The 19,113-nt window shown below is 37.7% G+C and overlaps 1 pseudogene; it reads left to right on the top strand.

Moving 5' to 3' along the window:
• Positions 1-924: 924 nt before the first annotated feature.
• Positions 925-18,085, top strand: LOC120170887 (annotated as a pseudogene).
• The last annotated feature ends 1,028 nt before the right edge of the window (positions 18,086-19,113 follow it).

Raw genomic sequence — 19,113 nt, 5'->3', positions numbered from 1 at the left:
TGTTACTTTTGAAACTTTAACAGGTAAAACAAAAACTTACTCAAAACTGGTAACCATTGGTGTAGTTTACCCTATTATTTTTATAAAACCCTTGAAAAACTATAAAATTATAAATTGTTATACAGTAAAATTATATTTTAACCACTATTAGTGAATGGGAATATACAGTTCAGAAAACTTCTGATATGACGGAAGTTTTATATAATTTAGGGTAAACTATACATTTAGTATGTAAATTATCAATTTTGACATCTTTTAGTACTTAAACTTTTAATTTTTTCAAAATCATACCTAATGTTTAGTTTTTATTTCATTTTAGTACCCATCGTTAAAAACTTAACGTATTTAGTACTTAAACTATTAGTTTTGGCCCGTTTTAGTACTTAAATCTTCATTTTTTTTTCAAAACTCACATTAAGTTTTTAACGGATAATAAAATAAAATAAAAAATAAATGTTAGGTACGGTTTTAGAAAAATCAAAAGTTTAGATACTAAAACTAGGGATGGGCACGGGGCAGGGTTGGCCGATTTTTGGTCTCCCTGACCCCGACATGAAAATATATATCTTATATTGAAGAATTTTAAGATTTTTTAGCCTCCAACCTGCCTCAATTTTTAGACTAAAACCCAATTCGATCAAAATATATTAATATTTTAAAAATAAAATAATATACTTTATAAATTATAATAATATATTTATAAATATTTTTTACATTTTAAAATGCTAAAAATAATATATTTTATAATAATATATTTATAATTATTTATTATATTTTAAACGGTTAAAATAATATATTTATAATGATTTTTAGTAATTAAATAATATATTTAAATAATATAAAAATAAAAAATTTCAAAAATAGACCCGAGTTGATCCTTACCATGGAGAAAATAGACCCGAGTTTTAACTCGGCCGGAAAATCATGGTAGTCGTTGATTCCACCATTGAAGCCAACGGAGCTTTGCAGTGGGCAATGTCTTATGCCGTCCAATGTCATGACACGATGGTTCTTCTCTCCGTCACGAAGCCCTCGAAACAAGGTTTATATAGCTCCTTGTCTTGAAATATGATTTTTTTAAACTATATATAATATATAAATATAAATTATATAGTTTATATATATTATATTATTATATAGTTTTTATATATATATAATTATTATATTATTATTTTTTTAATTTTGAAATGAATGCAGTTTAGTTCATTTTACATATTTTTTTAATATTTTACAATTATTTTGATTTGAATTTCATATTTGTAATTTCATATTTATTCAATTTAGTTCTTAAAATTATATTTGCATATGAAATTGACTCATACTTATTACTTATTTATATTTTTGTAATGGACCCATAACTTTTTAAATGGGTATAATTTAATACTTTTTTATATTAATTTTAACTTCACATTTTAATTTTTTTTATTTGTCCCTCATCAATGCGTGTTGTTTAATTTATTTAAATTTTTACTTGTAATTTCATATTGGTTCAATTTTATCCTTAAAATAAAATTTTATCAAAATTGATCAATAATTATTTATATTTTTAGTAATTTACTCTAAATCATATACAATTATAAATTGCAATTCAACGTTAACGAAAGGCGAAAAATAATTAATCCAAAAATAAAAAATGACTCCATCTAAAGTCAATCCTTATTCGGTAAAGATTCGACCTGATCTGAACGAGATCCGACTGAAGTCCATCCGAATTTGAATTAACATGGTGTTTAACTGTTCCGGACCTGACCCGTTTTGACCCGAACTGACATCGATCTTAACTGGAATTAACCCCACCTAAACCCGAACTGAATCGGATGTCAAATCAACCTGAAAATGACCCGAACCCGATCCAATTTGAGTCCAACCATCAAAATGATCTGATACGACTTGTATCTGATTTTACCTGACCCGACAGAATCCGATTGAAACTTGAACGATTACATGATTTTACATCCTAATTTCTGGCTCTCGGCTTAAACTCAAACCCCATCGTTTTTATAATTATAAGTTCCGGTCCCTCTAATGTATAGAAATTTGAGATTTAATCTCTAAAACCCTCAAATTTCAGTATATACAGTAGAGGGACCAAGACCAAAATTTGACCTTTGTAAATACAATACTACTAAAGTGTGTATTGAGAAAAAGGAAAAGAGGGGTTGGTGTGTGGGTGAAAATTTGACCTGATGCTTTAATGGCCTAAAAGGACATGTTTGTTGCAGTGGAGATGCTGGGTTTGGATCAGCTTTGCTGAAGCTGCAAATACACCATTAGACTGTACTATGCAATTGCTGTAATTTCACAACAAATTTGGCCTTTGAAAAACGGTTTTCTTGGCCTAAAAGGACAATCTTTTTTGTTGAAATAGCGAGTAGTGACCCTTATTAATCATGCAGGATCAAATGATGAATGTCCTCTGGTTTCTACTTAAAAGGACACATTGAATGTGTAAGTAAACTTGGAGTGGAACATCCTAGCAGTCATGTAGGGAACTTCAGGCGCAGATGTCCCTTCCGAAGACGATCGAGACACAGGGAAGCCGTTACCGGAGTTAGAAGCGATGAAATATGAGCTGCCACTAGTCCAATTCCGGCCATCATACGATAAAGCTCGCAAAGCTGAAGAGCCACAGTCGAGAAGAATGGATTCCAATGGAGAATAATCTGCTGAAACATATGGTTTTTGATGAAAATGTATATACATTTCAAGCAAAGAATGATCATTCTATCTAGTTTGGCTTCTCCCAATTATGTCAAGCTAAATCATATATATCAGCTATCTCGGTATTAGGCCGAGGTCGATGTCGTTGTCGTTCTAGCTGTTCAGCTCCGGGAATTCAACGGCGCCGTGCCTACGGAGGCTTAATATCTGGTAGGCACCAGCTCGTAGCTTTGATAATGGCCTAATAAACAATACCAGATATTACTGGCAAAGTGACCTTTTGCAAAGAACTCGACTTTGGTGGGGTCATAATTATATATTTTACTTGTTTATCATAGTTTGATGACAAATGATGAAACTTAAGCTACTGTATACTCATATGGGTGTTGTTTTGTGATAGACCCTTTCAAAGTTTGTTTATTTATTCCACCAAATCATGACGAGATTTGTTGCTTGTCAATTTACAAGTTGTGCTTATAATAGGAAAACAAACGGCAATAGGAAGAGATAGAGCCATAGAGGTGAGTGGTGACAACATGATGACCGAGTCAAACTCTGTTTTCAGGTAGAAACGGACAAATGAATTTATATTAGGAGATACGAACTTAAGAAATACATTAAAAATTGTAAGGATGCGAAATTAAATAATCAATAATCTAAATATAACGGAATTTAATTTTTTTAGAGAATTTGACCCCTTAGCATCCATTCGGTCTATCCTTGATTCCAGGTCCGGTTGAAATTAGAAGATTTAATGCATATCCCATAAGGTACTGGGCCAAATACCCAAAACAGATTCCCCAAATGGCTCCAACTCGCATTTTTGGGTCTAACTCACCTGAGTTTGAATTCGAGTTATTATCAGACTAACAACAACCCCCACTTCTCAAGGTACGCATGAAAGATTGCGAGGGATAAAGTTAAGGGTAAATTATGCGTTTAGTACCTAAACTATTAGTTTTAGTTTGGTTTAGTATTTAAACTTTCAATTTTTTCACAATCATACCTAAAGTTTAGTTTTTGCTCCATTTTTGTACCCATGTTCAAAATTTTATATTAAGTTTTGGGGGGGAAAATGAAAGTTTAGGTACTAAAATGGACCAAAATTGATAGTTTATATACTAAATGCATTAAACTTTTAACAGTGGGGGTACTAAAATGAAACAAAAACTAAACGTTAGGTATGATTTTGAAAAAAATTGAAAGTTTAGGCACTGAAAAAGACCAAATTGATAGTTAGGTACTAAATGCATAGTTTACCATAGTATGTTTTCAAATTATAACTCTAATTTTAAGTTGGTGTTTAAGATTTTGAATATTTTGGTTTCATCCTTAAATTATGACTCTCATTCTAAATCAGTCTTTAAACTTTTGAACATTCTAGTTTTACCCCTAAAGTATGACTTTTTCTAATTTGGTCCCCAAACTTTTGAATATTCCAATTTCATCCCCAAATTCATCCAAATATGTAATTAGTTTCAACCATAATTTAGCCTAAATTTTTTTCAAACATATACTAATATAATTTGGCCTAACAATTTTATTAACAAGGGATAAGATTAGTATATATGTATAGTTTGGGATGAAATTAAAATGTTCAAAAATTTGGGGACCAATTTAGAATGAAGGTCATAGTTTGGGAATGAAATTGAAACATTCAAAAGTTTGAGAAGTAATTCATAATGATAACCATAGTTTAAGGATGAAATTAGAATATTAAAAAAGTTTAGAGACCAATTTAAAATGAAGATCATACTTTGAAGACATGTGATGCAATTAAAACAACTTAGAAATCTTGAACCTCAAACTCATAATATTAAAACCAACATGAATTTGACTAGCTTGAACAAATTTATAAATTAAAATATGCTTAATACAAAAATCAGTGTCCAAACTATGAATGGAAAAACATTTTAGTGTCGAAAATAATTTTTTGCTAAAAATAGGTAACTAAGGTTTTCTCAGTTATATTTTTATGTGTATACCTTTTATTTTTTATTTTTAATAATAAAAATATTATTTTTAATTAAAAAATAAATAAAATAAAAAGTATTTATAAAAACTTAATTTTTATTAAAATTATAAAAATCCCTAAAAAACTAAAATCTCTCATTTTTAATCACCATTATCAACTGTCGTCGGTCATCTCTGACCACCATCGTCATCGCCGAACGGTCACCCACCCGTCGTTATCTACTCATTGATCAATTGTTGTCCTTACCGTCAACCAAAATCCCAAAATCCAAATCCCTAACTCTCAATTTCAATTTCCCAACCCAAATGGGCGCCGACTATCTCCGGCCATCATCGTCATCGCCAAACGGTAGGGGTTTTTATCGGAATTGCACGGTGGTTCGAATGGCGACGGCGGTGTGACTTATGAACGACGGAATCGTCGAAGAACGACGACGATATCCAATGAACCTTTGAACGCTTCTCTATGACAAATGGTGTCATATTACGAGGAAAGGTCAACGAAGGTTTGACAGGAAGTTGACTCTGATGTTGATGACGGTGACAGTGACGATCACTTCTGATTGGGCCGACAACTATGAAAAGGAGAAGAAGGAAGAGAGAATGGAAAGAGGGGAGGGAATGGGGGTTATTATTTTTTTATATACAATTTTTTTTTTCATTTTTTAAATATTTTTTAAAAATTATCATAATGTGGTATGTGTCACTTAACGTAGATTTTTAATAACAATTAACGCCAGAACACTTAAAAATATAACGTTTGAAATATTAGATACTTATTTTTAGTAAAAAATTCTTTAAACATTCAAACATTTATCGATACAATTAATTCTGACACTTATTTTTGCATTAAACCATTAAAAATATTCAAAAATTTAGGATATAACTTAAACTATAAATTCACACCATCAAATATTTTATTCCACTTCCTTGAACAAAACCGTGTGCCTCTTGAAAATCCGTAAAACCACTGAGCGCATAAAAATAACGAAACCGACAACAATTTTTTCTTTATTTAAAAAAGCAAATTTATTTCACAAAATAAATATATTAATGAATATAAAACACAAACTCGTGATTTTCTTTATGCGATGAACAATTCGAAACAAATGTGACATTGGACCCATTAGCAGCTTGCTGCATCGCATTGGTTTCGTGCCGAGTCATCTTTGAGTCAGAGACACCAAACCACCATAAACGAGACACCATTTGAATCACCATGAACGAGCACCTAACCACCTCCATCCCCACACATAAATAGCATAAACGTTGATATTTGATCTACTATCGATGTATTCATATCCGGATCAGAGTTGTTATCCAAATCCAAAAGTTTAATATTTAATAAACACGATAATGATTCACATGGAGCCAAATCTTCGGCCATCAGGCATCTGATCTTGTTTTGCTCTCCAGCTTTCGTCCCCATCAAGACACAGCCAATTTTCTTATCAAACAAAGCAAACAATGTAGAGTTCCAGCAAGCGGAAAATGGTAGATCCAACCATGCTTCTTCTCTCGGCCTGTTTCTGCATCTGCTTGCTCCTAGTTATCTTCAAGTTCTTGCAAAGATTTTGGTGGACTCCGGTTTACGTGCAGAATCTACTAGGCTTGTTAAAAGTTTCAAAGTTTGACAACCAACTTTGGAAAATGTTTTTTCAAAGTTTGGTAAATGTTTCTTTGAAAAATGTTTTTCAAAGTTTGGTAAAATTTTGGTAGATGTTTATTGAAAATATGAATGGGTAAATTCACTTTAGTCATTGCACTTTAGGGTATTTTCAAAGATTAGTCCCTAAATTTCTACTATAAATACCCTTACCCATTTAGCTTCAAAATCATCCCAAAACATTTCTTTCTTCATATACTAGAGAGCTTTCTTGTGAGTAGTGAGTGTTTTGTAAACACCTGTAAATTTTCTCTCTTAGTAAAAGATCTGCAGCAGCCCGGAGACGTAAGCATAATTGGCTGAACTCTGTTATCAATTTTCGGGTATTATTTTTCCGCTTTTATTTTGCATTCTCACTAATATGGTTATAGGGAAATTACTTGTACTCGGTTTATTTTCCTAACAACTGGTAATCAGAGCTTTTGGTTGTGAATTTTGTCAATTTTTCTGCAAGGTTACTATTCATTACTATTCACGTGAATAGTGAATTTCGTGAATAGTGAAATTTCGGTCGGCGATACGAGTTTGTCGACAGTGGTGTTCTAATACACGGTGGTTCGCAAGAATTGTCAGAAACGATCCAAAAGAAGCCAGATTCGAGTGGAAGCGATGGCTGCAGACGAAGAGAAGGTGAAAATTGAAAAGTTCGATGGTGCGGACTTTGGCTTTTGGAAGATGCAGATTGAAGATTTTTTGTACCAGAAAAATCTATATCAACCTCTCTCAGGAAAGCAATCAGAGGGCATGAAGGATGAAGATTGGGCTCTTCTCGACAGACAAGCTCTCGGAGTTATCCGACTGACGTTATCCCGCAATGTTGCTTTTAACATAGCAAAGGAAAAGACAACGGCGGGTCTTATGGCGGCTCTCTCCAGTATGTACGAGAAGCCATCGGCCTCAAACAAAGTTCATTTGATGAGGCGATTATTCAATTTGCGGATGGCGGAAGGGGCATCGGTGGCACAACACCTAAATGAACTCAACACAATCACAACCCAGTTGAGTTCAGTGGAAATTGAGTTCGATGATGAAGTTCGAGCTTTAATTCTCTTATCATCTCTACCAGACAGTTGGAATGCTACTGTTACAGCAGTCAGCAGTTCATCGGGAAACAGCAAATTAAAATTCGACGATGTTCGGGATCTGGTATTGAGTGAAGAAATTCGACGAAGAGAATCGGGTGAAGCATCAACCTCCTCAGCCTTACACACGGAGTCTAGAGGGAGAACTTCAGAAAGAAATTCAAATCGTGGCAGATCAAAATCTAGAAGGGGCAAATCAAGAACAGGAAATAAAGATTTTACCTGTTATAATTGCGGCAAAAAGGGCCACTTCAAAAGAGATTGCCGAGCACCGAAGAAAAATATCGGCGCACAGGAATCTGCCAACATGACGGAGGAGACAGGTGATGCCATGATTTTAAGCGTCAACAGTCCGATTGAATCATGGATCTTGGATTCAGGGGCATCTTTCCACTCCACCCCATGCCGAGAAATCATGGAGAACTATGTCAGTGGTGATTTTGGGAAGGTTCATCTAGCTGATGATGAAACCTTGAAGATCGTCGGAAAAGGAGACATCCGACTAAAGCTGCCAAACTAGACCACCTGGAAGCTAACAGGAGTGAGACATATTCCTGGCCTCAAAAGAAATCTGATTTCTGTTGGGCAGCTTGATGGAGAAGGATATAGTACAACTTTTTCAGGCTGTGAATGGAAGATTACCAAAGGAGCACTCGTCATTGCTCGTGGTAAGAAGACTGATACTCTCTATGTAACCTCAAATTTAGAGAATATCATTGCAGTAGCAGATGCTGATGGAAAATCAAACCTATGGCACCAAAGGCTTGGCCATATGAGCGAGAAAGGAATGAAGATACTTCTGTCAAAAGGGAAGCTGCCGGATCTAAAGAATATAGATGTCGGACTATGCGAGGATTGCATCTTTGGCAAACAAAAGAAAGTCAGTTTTGCAAAGATTGGCAAGACACCCAAGGCAGAAAGGTTAGAATTGGTTCATACTGATGTATGGGGACCATCCCCTGTTCCATCTCTTGCAGGCTCACTATATTATGTCACCTTCATCGATGATTCAACAAGGAAGGTGTGGGTTTATTTTCTGAAGAAGAAATCAGAAGTCTTTGATACCTTCAGAAAATGGAAGGCCATGGTGGAAAATGAGACTGGTTTGAAAGTCAAGCGGTTGAGGTCTGACAATGGAGGAGAGTACAGAGACAATAGTTTCAGAGATTTCTGCGCAAACAATGGGATCAAGATGGAGATAACAGTTCCCATAACACCGCAGCAGAATGGCGTAGCAGAGCGCATGAACAGAACTCTGAATGAACGTGCCAGAAGCATGAGGATACATGCCGGATTGCCCAAATTTCTATGGGCTGAAGCTATCAACACTGCAGCTTACCTGATCAACCGTGGGCCCTCAATTCCTTTGGATGGCGGAATACCAGAGGAAGCTTGGAGCAAGAAAGAAATAAACCTTTCACACTTAAGAGTGTTTGGTTGTATTTCTTATGTACACATAAACTCTGCTGAAAGAAGTAAACTTGATGCCAAGTCCAACAAATGCGTCTTTGTTGGTTACGGTGGTGATGAGTTCGGTTACCGGTTTTGGGACTACGAAAATCGAAAGATCATCAGAAGCAGAGACGTCATTTTCAATGAAAATGTGATGTACAAAGATAGGTCAACCGCAGAATCAAGTAATACCGAAGCTGAAACAAAGGAATTTGCTGAGTTCGAGGATATTTCTGGAAATGATGTTCAGATCAATCCTGAAGCAGTTCAAGAAGAACCACACACACCAGAACTGAGACGCTCCTCCAGAATTCCTAAACCAACCCAACGGTATTCTCCTTCTTTGCACTATTTGTTGCTGACTGACAATGGTGAACCAGAGTGCTATGATGAAGCAATGCAGGTGGAGGATTCAGTCAAGTGGGAGTCTTCCATGAAAGATGAGATGGACTCGCTTATGTCAAATCAGACGTGGGAATTAGCTGAATTACCACCAGGCAAGAAAGCGCTCCATAACAAGTGGATTTACAGGATCAAAGAAGAACATGATGGGAGAAAACGCTACAAAGCAAGATTGGTTGTCAAAGGTTTTCAGCAAAAAGAAGCTGCGGAGAATTTACATCTCGAGCAGTTAGATGTAAAGACAGCTTTCCTTCATGGTGATTTGTAGGAAGAGATCTATATGAGGCAGCCAGAAGGCTTCATAGAGGCAGGCAAGAAAAACCTGGTATGCAGGTTGAAGAAGAGCTTGTATGGTTTAAAACAAGCTCCTAGACAGTGGTACAAGAAGTTTGATAGTTTTATGAGTAGCAGTGGTTTTACCAGATGCCAAGCAGATCATTGTTGCTACATCAAGAGGTTCGAAAATAGTTTCATTATTTTATTGTTGTACGTTGATGACATGCTCGTTGCAGGCTCAAACATGCAAGAGATCATAAACTTGAAGCAAAAATTGTCGAAGCAGTTTGCTATGAAGGATCTGGGCGCTGCAAAGCAGATTCTTGGGATGAGGATCAAGAGAGACACAAAGTTGGGGACTTTGATGTTATCGCAGGCTGAGTACATCAACAAAGTACTCTCCAGGTTCAACATGCAAGATGCTAAACCAGTAAGTACACCTTTAGGTGTTCATTTCAGACTCTCCAAAGACCAATCACCAAAGACGGAGGAAGAACGTGCACACATGGTGAAGGTGCCGTATGCCTCAGCAATTGGAAGTCTGATGTATGCCATGGTTTGTACCAGACCAGATATTGCTCATGCAGTGGGAGCTGTTAGCAGGTACATGAATAATCCGGGCAAGGTACACTGGGAAACAGTCAAATGGATCCTCAGATATCTTCGGGGTACCACAAACAAAGCACTTTGTTTCAAAGGTGGAGATATGATACTGACAGGCTATGTAGATGCTGACTTAGCCGGAAATGTCGACATCAGAAGGAGCACTACAGGGTATGTCTATACTCTAGGAGGAACTGCAGTGAGTTGGGTTTCTCAACTATAGAAGATAGTTGCTCTCTCCACAACTGAAGCAGAATATGTCGCTGTTACGGAAGCCAGCAAGGAGATGGTTTGGCTCCAAAGTTTCTTGGAAGAGTTAGGCAAGAAACAAGAAAACAATATCTTGTATTGCGACAGTCAAAGTGCTATCCATCTAGCAAAGAATCCGTCTTTTCATTCCAGGACAAAGCACATACAATTGAGATATCATTTTATCCGGTCTCTTTTGGAAGATGGGATTTTGAAACTTGAAAAGATTAGTGGAGCTCAAAATCCGGCAGACATGTTGACAAAGACGGTGACTACGGACAAACTGAAGTTGTGTTCAGCTTCAGTTGGCATGCTAGAATAACAAGACCAGACATGCTGCTGCATTGATCGAGGTGTGAAGACATATTAAAATCAGTCTTCAAGTGGGAGATTGTTAAAAGTTTCAAAGTTTGGCAACCAACTTTGGAAAATGTTTTTTCAAAGTTTGGTAAATGTTTCTTTGAAAAATGTTTTTCAAAGTTTGGTAAAATTTTGGTAGATGTTTGTTGAAAATATGAATGGGTAAATTCACTTTAGTCATTGCACTTTAGGGTATTTTCAAAGATTAGTCCCTAAGTTTCTACTATAAATACCCTTACTCATTTAGCTTCAAAATCATCCCAAAACATTTCTTTCTTCCTATAATAGAGAGTTTTCTTGTGAGTAGTGAGTGTTTTGTAAACACCTGTAAATTTTCTCTCTTAGTAAAAGATCTGCAGCAGCCCGGAGACGTAAGCATAATTGGCTGAACTCCGTTATCAATTTTCGGGTATTATTTTTCCGCTTTTATTTTGCATTCTCACTAATCTGGTTATAGGGAAATTACTTGTACTCGGTTTATTTTCCTAACAAGGCTCACAAGGAATTCAAGGTCCTGCTTACAGATTCATTCATGGAAACAACAAAGAGATTCTGGAAATGAGAAATAAAACCGCAGCAAACCCTTGGGTTTATCGGATGATATACTCCCCAGAGTGCTGCCTCAGGTCTATACATGGAAGAACAAGTATGGTAAGGTTGGTCTTCATCTTCTTGATTTGTTCTTGAATTTCTTATTATAGTATATGTATGTATGCATGTATGTATATGTTTTTGGAATAGGGAAGAATTACCTTAGTTGGAGAGGAGGGCAGCCTCAGCTAGCGATCACAGAGCTAGAGCTGATCAGAGAGGTGCTGAACAACAGGGATAAAGCATATCAGAAAGCGCCCCCGCCGTTCTACGTCAAGAAGTTAATGGGAAACGGCCTCGCCACATCCGTAGGCGAACAGTGGATCAGGCACCGGAAGTTAATAAACCATGCTTTCCAAGGGGAATGCCTCAAAGTAAGCTGGCTGGTTCCCTACTGCAAATTTTAGCATTAGATTGTTACTAGAACATATCATGTTAAGGGGGTTGCTTTCTGTTAAAAGTTTTAAAGTTTGGCAACCAACTTTGGAAAATGTTTTTTCAAAGTTTGGTAAATGTTTCTTTGAAAAATGTTTTTCAAAGTTTGGTAAAATTTTGGTAGATGTTTGTTGAAAATAGGAATGGGTAAATTCACTTTAGTCATTGCACTTTAGGGTATTTTCAAAGATTAGTCTCTAAGTTTCTACTATAAATACCCTTACCCATTTAGCTTCAAAATCATCCCAAAACATTTATTTCTTCCTATACTAGAGAGCTTTCTTGTGAGTAGTGAGTGTTTTGTAAACACCTGTAAATTTTATCTCTTAGTAAAAGATCTGCAGCAGCCCGGAGACGTAAGCACAATTGGCTGAACTCCGTTATCAATTTTCGGGTATTATTTTTCCGCTTTTATTTCGCATTCTCACTAATCTGGTTATAGGAAAATTACTTGTAATAGGTTTATTTTCCTAACAACTGGTAATCAGAGCTTTTGGTTGTGAATTTTGTCAAATTTTCTGCGAGGTTACTATTCATCACTATTCACGTGAATAGTGAATTTCGTGAATAGTGAAATTCGGTCGGCGATACGAGTTTATCGACGGTGGTGTTCTAATACACGGTGATTCGCAAGAATTGTCAGAAACGATCCAAACGAAGCCAGATTCGAGTGGGAGCGATGGCTGCAGACGAAGGGAAGGTGAAAAATGAAAAGTTCGATGGTGCGGACTTTGGTTTTTGGAAGATGCAGATTGAAGATTTTTTGTACCAGAAAAATCTATATCAACCTCTCTCAGGAAAGCAACCAGAGGGCATGAAGGATGAAGATTGGGCTCTTCTCGACAGACAAGCCCTCGGAGTTATCCGACTGACGTTATCCCGCAATGTTGCTTTTAACATAGCAAAGGAAAAGACCACGGCGGGTCTTATGGCGGCTCTCTCCAGTATGCACAAGAAGCCATCGGCCTCAAACAAAGTTCATTTGATGAGGCGATTATTCAATTTGCGGATGGCGGAAGGGGCATCGGTGGCACAACACCTAAATGAACTCAACACAATCACAACCCAGTTGAGTTCAGTGGAAATTGAGTTCGATGATGAAGTTCGAGCTTTAATTCTCTTATCATCTCTACCAGACAGTAGGAATGCTACTGTTACAGCAGTCAGCAGTTCGTCGGGAAACAGCAAATTAAAATTCGACGATGTTCGGGATCTGGTATTGAGTGAAGAAATTCGACGAAGAGAATCGGGTGAAGCATCAACCTCCTCAGCCTTGCACACCGAGTCTAGAGGGAGAACTTCATAAAGAAATTCAAATCGTGGCAGATCAAAATCCAGAAGGGGCAAATCAAGAACAGGAAATAAAGATTTTACCTGTTATAATTGCGGCAAGAAGGGTCACTTCAAAAGAGATTGCCGAGCACTGAAGAAAGATACCGGTGCACAGGAATCTGCAAACGTGACAGAGGAGACAGGTGATGCCATGATTCTAAGCGTCAACAGTCCGATTGAATCATGGATCTTGGATTCAGGGGCATCTTTCCACTCCACCCCATACCAAGAAATCATAGAGAACTATGTCAGTGGTGATTTTGGGAAGGTTCATCTTGCTGATGATGAAACCTTAAAGATCGTCGGAAAAGGAGACATCCGACTAAAGTTGCCAAACCAGACCACCTGGAAGCTGACAGGAGTGAGACATATTCCTGGTCTCAAAAGAAATCTGATTTCTGTTGGATAGCTTGATGGAGAAGGATATAGCACAACCTTTTCAGGCTGTGAATGGAAGATTACCAAAGGAGCACTCGTCATTGCTCGTGGTAAGAAGACTGGTACTCTCTATATAACCTCAAATTTAGAGAATATCATTGCAGTAGCAGATGCTGATGGAAAATCAAACCTATGGCACCAAAGGCTTGGCCATATGAGCGAGAAAGGAATGAAGATACTTCTATCAAAAGGGAAGCTGTCGGATCTAAAGAATGTAGATGTCAGACTATGCGAGGATTGCATCTTTGGCAAACAAAAGAAAGTCAGTTTTACAAAGATTGGCAAGACACCCAAGGCAGAAAGGTTAGAGTTGGTTCATACTGATGTATGGGGACCATCCCCAGTTCCATCTCTTGCAGGCTCACTATATTATGTCACCTTCATCGATGATTCAACAAGGAAGGTGTGGGTTTATTTTCTGAAGAAGAAATCAGAAGTCTTTGATACCTTCAGAAAATGGAAGGCCATGGTGGAAAATGAGTCTGGTTTGAAAGTCAAGCGGTTGAGGTCTGACAATGGAGGAGAATAGAGAGACAGTAGATTCAGAGATTTCTGCGCAAACAATGGGATCAAGATGGAGACAACAGTTCCCATAACACCGCAGCAGAATGGCGTAGCAGAGCGCATGAACATAACTCTAAATGAACGTGCCAGAAGCATGAGGATACATGCCGGATTGCCCAATTTTCTATGGGCTGAAGCTATCAACACTGCAGCTTACTTGATCAACCGTGGGCCCTCAGTTCCTTTGGATGGCGGAATACCAGAGGAAGCTTGGAGCAAGAAAGAAATAAACCTTTCATACTTAAGAGTGTTTGGTTGTATTTCTTATGTACACATAAACTCTGCTGAAAGAAGTAAACTTGATGCCAAGTCCAACAAATGCGTCTTTGTTGGTTACGGTGGTGATGAGTTCGGTTACCGGTTTTGGGACTACGAAAATCGAAAGATCATCAGAAATAGAGACGTCATTTTCAATGAAAATGTGATGTACAAAGATAGGTCAACCGCAGAATCAAGTAATACCGAAGCTGAAACAAAGGAATTTGCTGAGTTTGAGGAGATTTCTGGAAATGATGTTCAGATCAATCCTGAAGCAGTTCAAGAAGAACCAGGCACACTAGAACTGAGACGCTCCTCCAGAATTCCTAAACCAACCCAATAGTATTCTCCTTCTTTACACTACTTGTTGCTGACTGACAATGGTGAACCAGAGTGCTATGATGAAGCAATGCAAGTGGAGGATTCAGTCAAGTGGGAGTCTTCCATGAAAGATGAGATGGACTCGCTTATGTCAAATCAGACATGAGAATTAGCTGAATTACCATCAGGCAAGAAAGCGCTCCACAACAAGTGGATTTACAGGATCAAAGAAGAGCACGATGGGAGCAAACGCTACAAAGCAAGATTGGTTGTCAAAGGCTTTCAGCAAAAAGAAGGTATTGACTATAATGAAATTTTCTCTCCAGTCGTAAAATTGTCTACAATCAGACTGGTTTTGAAAATTGTAGCTGCAGAGAATTTACATCTTGAGCAGTTAGATGTAAAGACAGCTTTCCTTCATGGTGATTTGGAGGAAGAAATCTATATGAGGCAGCCAGAAGGCTTCATAGAGGCAGACAAAAAAAACCTGGTATGCAGGTTGAAGAAGAGCTTGTATGGTTTAAAACAAGCTCCTAGACAGTGGTACAAGAAGTTCGATAGCTTCATGAGTAGCAGTGGTTTTATCAGATGCCAAGTAGATCATTGTTGCTACATCAAGAGGTTCGACAACAGCTTCATTATTTTATTATTGTACTTGATGACATGCTCGTTGCAGGCTCAGACATGCAAGAGATTATACACTTGAAGCAAAAATTGTCGAAGCAGTTTGCTATGAAGGATTTGGGCGCTGCAAAGCAGATTCTTGGGATGAGGATCAAGAGAGACATAAAGTCGGGGACTTTGATGTTATCACAGGCTGAGTACATCAACAAAGTACTCTCCAGGTTCAACATGCAAGATGCTAAACCAGTAAGTACACCTTTAGGTGTTCATTTCAGACTCTCCAAAGACCAATCACCAAAGACGGAGGAAGAACGTGCACACATGGTGAAGGTGCCGTATGCCTCAGCAATTGGAAGTCTGATGTATGCCATGGTTTGTACCAGACCAGATATTGCTCATGCAGTGGGAGCTGTTAGCAGGTATATGAATAATCCGGGCAAGGTACACTGGGAAGCAGTCAAATGGATCCTCAGATATCTTCGGGGTACCACAAACAAAGCACTTTGTTTCAAAGGTGGAGATATGATACTGACAGGCTATGTAGATGCTGACTTAGCCGGAAATGTCGACATCAGAAGGAGCACTACAGGGTATGTCTATACTCTAGGAGGAACTGCAGTGAGTTGGGTTTCTCAACTACATAAGATAGTTGTTCTCTCCACAACTGAAGCAGAATATGTCGCTGTTACGGAAGCCAGCAAGGAGATGGTTTGGCTCCAAAGTTTCTTGGAAGAGTTAGGCAAGAAACAAGAAAACAATATCTTGTATTGCGACAGTCAAAGTGCTATCCATCTAGCAAAGAATCCGTCTTTTCATTCCAGGACAAAGCACATACAATTGAGATATCATTTTATCTGGTCTCTTCTGGAAGATGGGATTTTGAAACTTGAAAAGATTACTGGAGCTCAAAATCCGGCAGACATGTTGACAAAGACGGTGACTACGGACAAACTGAAGTTGTGTTCAGCTTCAGTTGGCATGCTAGAATAACAAGACCAGACATGCTGCTGCATTGATCGAGGTGTGAAGACATATTAAAATCAGTCTTCAAGTGGGAGATTGTTAAAAGTTTCAAAGTTTGGCAACCAACTTTGGAAAATGTTTTTTCAAAGTTTGGTAAATGTTTCTTTGAAAAATGTTTTTCAAAGTTTGGTAAAATTTTGGTAGATGTTTGTTGAAAATAGGAATAGGTAAATTCACTTTAGTCATTGCACTTTAGGGTATTTTCAAAGATTAGTCCCTAAGTTTCTACTATAAATACCCTTACCCATTTAGCTTCAAAATCATCCTAAAACATTTCTTTCTTCCTATACTAGAGAGCTTTCTTGTGAGTAGTGAGTGTTTTGTAAACACCTGTAAATTTTCTCTCTTAGTAAAAGATCTGCAGCAGCCCGGAGACGTAAGCACAATTGGCTGAACTCCGTTATCAATTTTTGGGTATTATTTTTCCGCTTTTATTTCGCATTCTCACTAATCTGGTTATAGGAAAATTACTTGTATTAGGTTTATTTTCCTAACACTTTCTTGGCAGAAAATGATTCCTGAGATGATTGTTAGTGTTGAAATTATGCTACAATCATGGAAACATCACCAGGGGAAAGAGATTGAGGTGTTTGAAGAATTCAGGTTATTGACTGCCGACATTATATCGAGAACCGCTTTCGGGAGTAGTTACTTGGAGGGCAAGAACATTTTCGACATGACCAAAAAATATTCCGACATTATACGAAAGAATGTGTTTAAAATCAGGCTTCCAGGCATCAGGTACCTTCCACCTTAGCCTAATCGCGTACCCTGCACTTTGATAGGAATGTTTTTTTTTCTTGTTTTGCAGTGAAATTTGTAAAACGTCGGACGAGATCGAAGCAGACAAGCTTCTAAGTTTAATGCGCAACTCAGTGATGGGAATCGTCGAGAAAAGAGAAGAGAAAGTGAAACTTGGGGACAGAGATGACTTTGGTAATGATTTTCTAGGACTGCTTTTACAAGCATATCACGATGTCGATGAAAACAAAAGGATCCTCGTACAAGATTTGATCGACGAGTGCAAGACGTTTTACATTTCCGGTCAAGAAACCAGCAATTCCCTGATCTCATGGACTGTCTTGCTGCTGGCAATACATACAGATTGGCAAGACAAAGCAAGAGAAGAAGTGATCAGGTTGTTTGGTCACCAAAATCCACATCCAAACGACTTATCTAAACTAAACACTGTAAGAAAATCGAGTTACATGCATTGTGTATGATCCGAAAAGCTTATCCGTTTTTTCGTTTCCCATCATTGCAGATAACCATGATAATCAATGAAGCCCTAAGATTGTATCCTCCTGCACTCGTCTTCGTAAGGAAATGCGAAAGGGAAGTTAGTTTGGGGAAACTGATTGTGCCTGCGAACCTTCACTTGTTCATTTCGAACTTGGTAGTTCATCGCGACGCCGGAATCTGGGGCGACAATGCTCATTTGTTCAAACCTGAGAGATTTTCGGAAGGGGTGGCTAAAGCTACAAACAACAATGTGGCAGCATATTTTCCCTTTGGGATCGGTCCTCGAACCTGCGTCGGTTTCAACTTCGCGACCATGGTGGCTAAGGTTGTCCTCACTATGATACTACAACGATACAGATTTACCCTCTCCCCTGCTTATGTTCACTCGCCTGTTTTAAACTCTTTGCTTGTCCCACAACATGGAATTCAGGTCATTCTCCACGCTTTGCAGAGTGAAAAGATAGTCGACTCCGAGATCGAAACATAAAACGATGTCATATATTACCTTAAAATAATGTATGTAACCATAATGGTGTGGCAGTCCTATAAACATCTGTTGGTCAGTTATAAAACTGAGGTTGTTGAACTGAACTAAACCTCTATTATAGTCTGAGGTACCCCTTTGTATCAATGTAAACATGTTTTCTACCTTTAAAATCTCAGTTTATATACTTCTTTAAACCTGTTCTTGATTGCTTCTTGTAAAAGCTACTCGTCGATCTCTAGCTTTCCTTCGGAGTGGATTTCGAAACTGGTTAGAATAATGTTTTGAACCCTGTGTAAATCCATCATCCATCTTCCAATGTACACCATCGGTAAGCTTCTACTTCTTTTTCACAGCTTCACTATGCCTATACCTCATCGTAGTTCTGCTCGATGTAAATCGATGTCACCTTCCGTTATAGGTAAACGAGATGTCATGAAGTTGACAACATCAATATGTTAATGGAACAGACAGTGAATTGAAAGAGAAACAATGCAATAAAAAATATAGGATTTGATGTCATGAAGTTGACAACATTAATGTGTTAATGAAACATGTAAGTTTATTGAAACCGAAAGAATGTAATAATAATCACAATAATCATTCACATGAAGCCAGAACCTGAGGCAATTTAAACAATGAAGCATTAGCCATCCATAGAATGGGAGATCCAATGATGATCATGTCAAGCTTATTTTGCCTGTGTTTGCTCTTGCTTCTCTTCAAGTTCTTGCACAGATTTTGGTGGACTCCAATTCGCATACAGTATCGACTACGAAAGCAAGGAATCAAAGGCCCTGCTTACAAATTCATCCATGGGAACACCAAAGAAGTTCTGGAAATGAGAAACGAAGATCTGAGGAGAGGAGGCCAGCCTCAACTAGATATTACAGAGCTAGAGTTAATCAAGGAGATGTTGAATAGAAGGGATCAAGCATTTCAAAAGGCGCCGCCACCGTTCTACAACAAGAAGATAATGGGAAATGGCCTCGCCACATCCGTAGGAGAACGATGGTTCAAATGCCGCAAGTTAATAAGCCATGCTTTCCAAGGGGAATGCCTCAAAGTAAGCCTCC

Source organism: Hibiscus syriacus, unplaced genomic scaffold, assembly GCF_006381635.1.
Source record: "Hibiscus syriacus cultivar Baekdansim isolate YM2019G1 unplaced genomic scaffold, ASM638163v2 tig00111795_pilon, whole genome shotgun sequence".
Classification (NCBI taxonomy): Eukaryota; Viridiplantae; Streptophyta; class Magnoliopsida; order Malvales; family Malvaceae; genus Hibiscus; species Hibiscus syriacus.
Note: the sequence above shows the minus strand (reverse complement) of the source record. Positions and strands in the feature narration are given on the sequence as shown.